An 8,592-nucleotide genomic window follows, 5' to 3' on the forward strand; every position below is an offset into this window, starting at 1 on the left:
TTTTTTTGCGGTACGCGGGCTTCTCACTGTTGTGGCCTCTCCCGTTGCAGAGCACAGGCTCCAGACCCATAGGTTCAGTGGCCATGGCTCACGGGCCCAGCCGCTCCGCGGCATGTGGGATCTTCCCGGACCAGGGCATGAACCCATGTCCCCTGCATCGACAGGCGGACTCTCAACCACTGCGCCACCAGGGAAGCCCTGGCAGGAGGATTCTTAACCACTGTGCCACCAGGGAAGCCGTGGATGACTATTCTTGATGTTTATTCCTGTGTGGATGCTTTCTGTGTTTTTGTAAAGATCATTCTGTGAAATTTAATGAACCACATCATCAGTCATGTCCTCTTGGTAAGACAACAGCAAATATTCTGGGATTTTTTCCTCTTGGCATCATCCCACAATGGACACAGCTGACATGGTTATGAAGCACAGTCCGTTCAGTCAGAGCAGTTCTACAGGGACCAGACAATGTGGTCAATTGTCTGAAACCCTCAGAGTTTCAACTTGATTCAGGACAAATTGAAGTTTACAATTTATATGCTGCTTATGCAGAGTTTAGGGAATTCTTAAAGAGTGCTTCTCTCAATGGATGCTCACTGGGAGGCAGTGGGCATGATTTATGGTTACTTTATAAGTTCCTGGAGTGCAGACAGTTCATATTCAGAATCTTATTCCTTAGATTCTTGGAAACATAAAAATTTTCAGGTGAGCTGGAAAGTAGGACTGACATTCTCTTTACAGATTTAGAGATCCTAATGAGGATCCCATTTCCTAATAGAAGAGGTAATTCACATGCACAGGATAGTAGTTTTGCTTCTCTGAAACACAGTGAAAAATTGTTGATACAAGCAAAATAGTTCTATTCCTTGGAGCCTGACTACAATAATTTTAGCCTTGACATTTTTTGAAGTTGGTGTTGGAAGAGAGTCAACTCAGCCATAAAAAATAATTCAGGGCTTCCCTGGTGGCGCAGTGGTTGAGAGTCCGCCTGCCGATGCAGGGGACACGGGTTCGTGCCGCGGTCCAGGAAGATCCCACATGCTGCGGAGCGGCTGGGCCCGTGAGCCATGGCCACTGAGCCTGCGCGTCCGGAGCCTGTGCTCCGCAACGGGAGAGGCCACAACAATGAGAGGCCCGCGTACCGCAAAAAAAAAAAAAAAGCATATTGGGAAAGAAAAAGAATTGTTACATTTTTACTATTTGAAACACAGCTGTTTTTATTTTAGAAAGGCATCAAGTAGAATGTTTTCAGCAGCAAACAACGAACGCCTTATTGCTAAAGACTTAAAAATAAGGAGATTTATTTAACTCCCATAATAAGTGCCTGGGTAGGGCAGACTGCACGGGTCGCTTCAGGTTACCTGTGCCCTCCTCTGAGAAGCCCTTTGCTCCACCCTCTTCTGTGTATTGGTGCCATCTGCAGGCTGGTAGCAGAATTACAAAACAAGTTTCCACAATGCTGAGTTCTCAAAGTGAGGTTCCAGACTGGCTTCATGAGAATCATCTGGGAACTCATTAGGAATGAAACTCTCAGGCTTCCTAAATCAAAAATTTGGGAGTGGGGCCCATCACCCTATGGTTTACAAAACACTCCTGGTGATTCTTGGCTCACTCAACTTTGAGAAACAATGGCTCAGACTAGAAATTCTAAATCCTAGCTGTGCACTGGAATCACCTATGGAACTTTAAAGACACCAGATGCCAGAGCTCTACCCCAGAACTGTTGGAATTGGAGGGAGGGGGTATCAATTAGGGGAGGAAGGAAGTGAGGGACCTAGGCATTGGTACTTCACAAGGTTCCCTGGGCTGAGAAACTCTGGCTTCACCTAACTGTCACCCATCCCCTGGGCTGGGAATAGCCTGGACCCAGACTTCCCTGAACACATGGTGTTGTGGGGAAGGTAGATGTCTGCACAGCATCATGGTCTTGTTGGGAAAATGATGGCTGGTGGGAAGGCTACCAAGTGCATCTTCTCACATGGTCCATAGTTATAATCTCAGCACAAATCCAGATTTGCTCTCCTTCCGTCTCTTAATGTTGTAAAGTATTTTCATATTGTTATATAGTTTTATTTCATTATTATTGCCTTAATGTCTACACAATGAATTGAATCATTTTGAAGCTGAAGTGTATGTAATTTTCACAAACTTAAGCAATGTTCATGAAGACGATGAGGAGCTGGTGTTGTATAAGCTTAAAATTACCATAGAAACAGACTCTGCAAAGCTATGCTATCAGAGGCATAGTCGATGTGTGTGTGATGATGTGTCAAACACGAGGAAAACACAGCTTTGGGGAGCTGTGCTGAGTGTTTTTCTACCTTCCCTGATGACAGGACCTGTATGAAAATAATTCCAAGCAAAAAAATGTGCAAAAGGTTTTCTCAGCTGTACTCTGTAATTAGAATACTCGGTCTTTTAGGTATGAGATAGAAATACCATGATTCATGTTGGATAGTTAAATATTTGGGAAGTCACTGCCAGATATTTCCTGATTCTCTCTTGACAAAGATCACATGAAATGGGAAGAAGACCAGTTGACAAATCAAACGATATCTTGTAGGTGTGTCAGACACCTATAAGACTTACCTACAAGATAGTGTGCTAAGGGATATGCAAGAGGAGGAGAGAGATCCCTGCTCTTGAGGCGCTTCTATTATTGCTGAAAAATGAATCTCTGCGTATGAAATGGTAGCTAATTCAAGGAACCAGCCAAATAACTAGTAAGAGACTGTGCATTTATGAAATAGCTACTAACAATGAGATTAATAGGTGTTTAGTGGAAGGCTTTGGATGAGGGTGATGTGGGACACACTTATAGAGGTTTGATTGCAGCAGGATTCCAAAGGATGGACAGCATTTAGATCGACACAGGGAGGATCGTGGGGCAACATAGTAAGGCAGGGGAAAGGCACAAGCAGGTGTAGCGGCTTTTGAAGGTGAAGGAGAGGTGTGTGACTGGTGGGGGGAGAAGGGAAGGATTTGAAAAGTAAGATAAAGTCCATTCCTATTGTGCTTCTGCTTAAAGCATCTGGATTTTTTGCATGCCAAATATGAGTTGGAGACTTGTAGAAAATGAGGTGGGAGATATAGGTGTGGGCTAGATCACGGAGGTGTTTGTGAGCCATGTTATGGTCTTAAGCTTTCATTTATAAAATGGGACTAATATCTCAAAAGATTTTCATTAGGGTTAAATGAATTAGTACAAGTTCACGGCACATAGTAATGGGTTTGGTAAACGTTTTCTATTATGAGTACTATTAGTATTATTGTCTTATTAGCAAATGGGAGACCCTTAAAGAATATTAAACAGAAGGCACAAATTATCCAATTTGCATTTAAAAAATTTCCCTGGCTGTAGTGTGGAGAATGGACTGATGGCAGAGGAAAGGATAGATGGAATAGGGAAATTAGGAGGAAATTACAATAATCTGGTTGAGAGGTAGGGACCTGGATTAGCCAGTGGAAATGTGTTGGATTGGTATCTGTAGTACTTAACTGGATATTTCTTGCAACTATCAAGCTAAAAATTATTGAGTTCTTAGACCATGTGCCAGACACTGTCTTAGTGAAAGAGTATAATGGTAAATAAGCAAGAGAGGCAAGATTCTTTTCCATTTAGAGCTTAGATTGCAGTAGGGAGGGTAGATAAAACACATGCAAACTAATAGGTAAAAGACCTACCAATTGGGATAAGATTTATAATGGGAACAAACAAACAAGGGACTAAGAAAATAACAAGTCAGTGGTAGAGGTGAGGCTAGATTTCGATGCTTCTTTTAGGAGAGGCTACTCCAAGGTGACTTTGAAGCTGGGCACTAAATAATGAGAAGTTGTCCAGCGAAGAGGGGTCCAGACATTGGCAATGGCACCCACAGGATGGAGCCAGCATGGGAACAAGAAGAGAAGCCGTGTGAGTGGCAGTGAGGGAGGTGTGGGAATGGTGGGGGGAGAGGTGTGTGACTGGTGGGGGGAGAGGTATTCAGGAGCCAAGTTATGCAGAGTCTCCCAAGTCTTGAAAAAGAGTTGACTTGAACTACAATGTTTGAGGTATAAATATGAGACAGACTTAGAGCTTCCGGTGATATTGTGGTGACGTTGGAGAAGAGACTGAGAAGTTTGTGAAATGAAATAATAAACAAATGAGGACACGCTGTGAAAAAGGTATAAACAAAATGTTCCGTTCCTCAAAGGAAGGCGTTGCAGTAAATGTGTCCATTTTAGATGGATAATAAGCCTGGGCATATAGAATTATACTCGCTAATGTAGTCAGACCACTACTGAAGAGATCTCTCTTCTATTTGACTAACACTGTAAAGGGCCTTGAATGTTAAAAGCAGTAGTTTAATACCATTTTTTAAACCCATAATCATAGGTTTTTCTGTTCTTTTTGTATAGGTGAAAATGGTAGATATATCTGTACTAATTTTTAAAATGCCTTTCTGAAATTTCAGCTAATTTTAAGTTGTCTTTTTCTCTTAAAATATCTTTTTTTTAGTATCATACATTTGAAAAACCATTCTTAACAGGCAAGTTCAGTAAAGTTAACAGATAAATGAATCTTAAAACCCTAGAGTCCTAGAAGCCTAAGGGCAGCTATGTCTCATCTTGTCCAAATTTCTACCTCAGGTCAGGATTCTTTCCTACAAAGCCCCCTATTCTGCAAAGAACAGCTCATCTCTGAGCTGGTTCACCACTTACACACCCAGACCGACCTACAGGCAGGCAATACTAATTCCTCTACTTACATGGAAACTTACATTGATATGATACCCGCTTTCTTTGAATTTCACACACTGGCTCTACTTTTACCTTCTGAATTAACAGAGAAGACATCAACATCCTCTTGCTTTAAAATATTTCGTAATGATGGATTGAGTTCCTGTGTATCTTCACAAGTATTTTCCTTTTTGAAGTCAAAATATCTTCTATTTCTTCAAACATTTTTAGAATGAAAAATATCTGTGTCAGATTACCTCATCAATCTGGCCAGCCTCTTCGATCTCACATTTAATGGTCTTCTGATGTTAAAACTTAACAAAGTTGTTAAGAGTAACTAGTCTTGCACTGTGGTGCATGAGTAGCTAAAACCCCTAATTTTCATTTGAATTAAGGAAATTTTCTTCTAGCCTGGACTTGTGTCTTAATATTTTTCTGAACAAAAGTTTAGGATTTTACAATTATCTTTATTTAAATTTTTTCTTTTGCTTCTAGGTATCATTTAAGTATTTTGAAAAAACTTTGAATATTTATTCAGCCAGCCATTGAATTAAGTACATTCTAAATTGTGTTCAAAAGATATTAAGCAACCATTATCATGCCATCTTTATTCATTCACTGGAAAAATGATAGAAAGTCATAGAAAAGAACATAGTTCTGGGACAAAACTCTTGTGTCTTTTTAGCAGTTTGACGTTAATCCATTAATTTACACTAATGATGATTAATTGCTTATCAAGTGCAAGGTACTTCAATAATTGCATTGCGTACATTATTTAATATAATACAGTAACGCTGTAAAGATTGTATGACAATATTATTTCATTCTTATCATTGGAAAAAACCCCAAAGCTTAGAAACAAAGTAACTTCTCAGGGTCACCTGAACTATGGAGCTAAGATTATAACCCAGACAGTCGGAGACTGAGTTCATGCTTTTAATCACTAAATAGTCTTCTATTTGAGCCAGCTAATTATATTATCATCCAGTATTTCTCATCTTGATCTCAAGAATGCAACTGAGTATTTTGTCCAACAACGGCCTAAAATTCATTTTCAAAATATTTAACTTATTTCTCTCATTTACTAGTATTTTACCTCAATTTAAAAAAAAAAAGAAAAAAAATTACTCTATGTGGAAACATTACAATTTCTTTATTTTAAGGATTTTTCCTTTAATAAGGTGTAAATACATACAGAGTCCATTTGAGTCATTTATTCCTCAATATGAATGAGACTGGCTTTGATTGAAAGAAGAAGATAAAGCATCATCGTTCTTTACCTACGTTCCAATCAGAAACGATGTTGGGACACAAAGTAAACCCAAATCAAGATAGTCAGTATAAATAGAAGTTATTTGGAGGATTCATTAAAGACAAAACCTCACAATATTTGAGAAGCAAACAAAAATAGCACATAAAAAATAAACTTAAATTTGGGGGAATACTGTCAAATAAAAAGAGGAAAGAAATTAAGGCATTCATAATTCCACCATTTAGAGATAATCCCTTTTAGTAGAAACGTAAATTCTAGACCTTTTTCCATATTTCTCTTTTTCTTTTCTAAATTTGTAAACTTTACTTTTTAGTGAAGTTTTAGGTTCACAGCAAAGTGGAGTGGAAAGTACAGAGAGTTCTATACACCCTGCCCCCTCCCATGCACAACTTGCCCCGCTATTGATATCTCTCACCAGAGTGGTACATTTTTTATAATCGATAAACCTACATCAACTCATCATAATCACCCAAGGTCCATAGTTTACATTAGGTTCACTCTCGGTGTTGTACATTCTGTGAGGTTGGACAAATATATAGTCACCTGAGTTCACCATTATAGCATCATACAGAATAGTTTCACTGCCCTGAAAATCCCCTGTGCTCTGCGTATTCATCCTTTCCTTCTCCTAACACTGGCAAACACTGATTCTTTTACTGTGTCCATAATTTTGCCTTTTCCAGAAGGTCATACGGTTGGAATCATATAGTATGTAGCCTTTTCAGATTGGCTTCTTTCACCCAGTAATATGCATTTGTTTCCTCTATGTCTTTTCATGGCTTGATAGCTCATTTCTTTTTAACCCCATAATATTCCATTGTCTGGATGAACCACAGTTTATTTATCCATTCACCTACTGAAGGACACCTTGGTTTCTTCCGTTTTGGCAGCTATGAATAAAAATGCTATAAACATCGTGTGCAGGTTACTGTGTGGAAAAGTTCTCAGTTCATTTGGAAAAATACCAAGGCACAATTTCTGGATCATATGGTAAGAATATATTTAGTTTTGTAATTGAATGCATTTTAAGTTCAACTGAGCCATATCGAGGTTTGAATTGCAAAGTTAGGTTTCTTGAGCGCTCATGATGCCTCATCTCTCTTTCTCTTTTATTTTTGATTTTCCTCTCCAGCCTGACTTCTTCCTGTTCTGTTGCTCTGTTGTAAGTTCGGCTGGTATGTGGTGCAGATCCAGCATGAATCAATACATAACTTTCCTATTCAGTGTACATCGTTCTCTGGTGGTCTCTATTCAAATTTAGGAAGGGGGCAGTCTGATTGGCTCAATCTAGGCTGTTTGATTGGATTGATTGGTTTCATCCAGCGTGAGTGTTCAGCCAGCTGGGGCCAAAGGGCAAGGCCAAAGCTTTTAGACCTGCTCTTCAGGAGAGGCGTAGAACATAATGAGGGTGGAGCAACTTTCAAATCAAGGAGTTTCAGCTGGGAGGTTGTGTTAGATCTATGCCATTAGATACTGCTGATCTTAGTTACCTGTTTCTCTGATCTAGTTATTAACAATAGTACTCCCTTGTAATTTCAAAACTATGCTCATTTGAATGGCAAATTATATGTGGACCCTAAGTACAGCCTACTTAGAAGTTTTGACTGGGATTATATGGTTATCAGGTACATGGTAGGGAGGTATTCTAAAAATCTCCTCTCCTGGAGACTTCTCTGTGTGTTTCGTGGAAAGTAAACTGCATGGTATAAGTAAAACAAGAAAAAGAAAAACAAACTAGGCCCCAAGTTATAGTCTGCAGGAGTTGCATTACATTTGTTTCAGACGAAGTAAATATTAGCTCTTAAAAAAAAGAAAACACGAAACATTTCGGAAATTTTCTGAAGTTGACCATCTTCTATGATTAACCTACTTTAGTTAAATGCAAATGAACATAGATGTCTTGCTGGTCCAATTTACCCGTCAATTAAAGAGCTCTTATTTTTTGCATCCCTCCAATATTTGAGCAAACCAGACATTTAATGGCAATACTTCTGTCACACAAATTCAATAGTTTTTCCTGAAAGGTAATTAACATGTAAATAGTTGGCTTTTGTACTCATTTAACCAGAGAGTGGTTTTTTTTCTTTTTTTAAAATTTTCTTCTGTAGCATGCTTTTCTTTTAACATCATTTAATGAATCTTAAGCAGTTCTAGCATTAAAATATATTTATAGCTTTTTAGGACTACTTTAAATTTACTTTCGCTTTAGTTTTGTAATGCTAAGTAAAGAGAGAAAAAGAAAGGAGTGGATTCTATAAACTATATTGGTCCTTGTCACAGGCAACAAACATTTGTCAAGATACGATTTTATACCCAAGATGATGATAATCTGCTGTTTTCAAGGATAAATATTCTAATGGTAAATATGAATCCTTTCACAATATTCCCTTATGTTTCTTTTATCACATTCTTAATTTTTTTTTTTTTTTTTTTGCTGTACGCGGGCGGGCCTCTCACTGTTGTGGCCTCTCCCGTTGCGGGGCACAGGCTCCAGATGCGCAGGCTCAGCAGCCATGGCTCCCGGACCCAGCCACTCTGCGGCATGTGGAATCTTCCCGGACCGGGGCACGAACCAGTGTCCCCCGCATCGGCAGGCGGACTCT

Source organism: Neophocaena asiaeorientalis, unplaced genomic scaffold, assembly GCF_003031525.2.
Source record: "Neophocaena asiaeorientalis asiaeorientalis breed wild unplaced genomic scaffold, Neophocaena_asiaeorientalis_V1.1 scaffold248, whole genome shotgun sequence".
Taxonomy (NCBI): domain Eukaryota; kingdom Metazoa; phylum Chordata; class Mammalia; order Artiodactyla; family Phocoenidae; genus Neophocaena; species Neophocaena asiaeorientalis.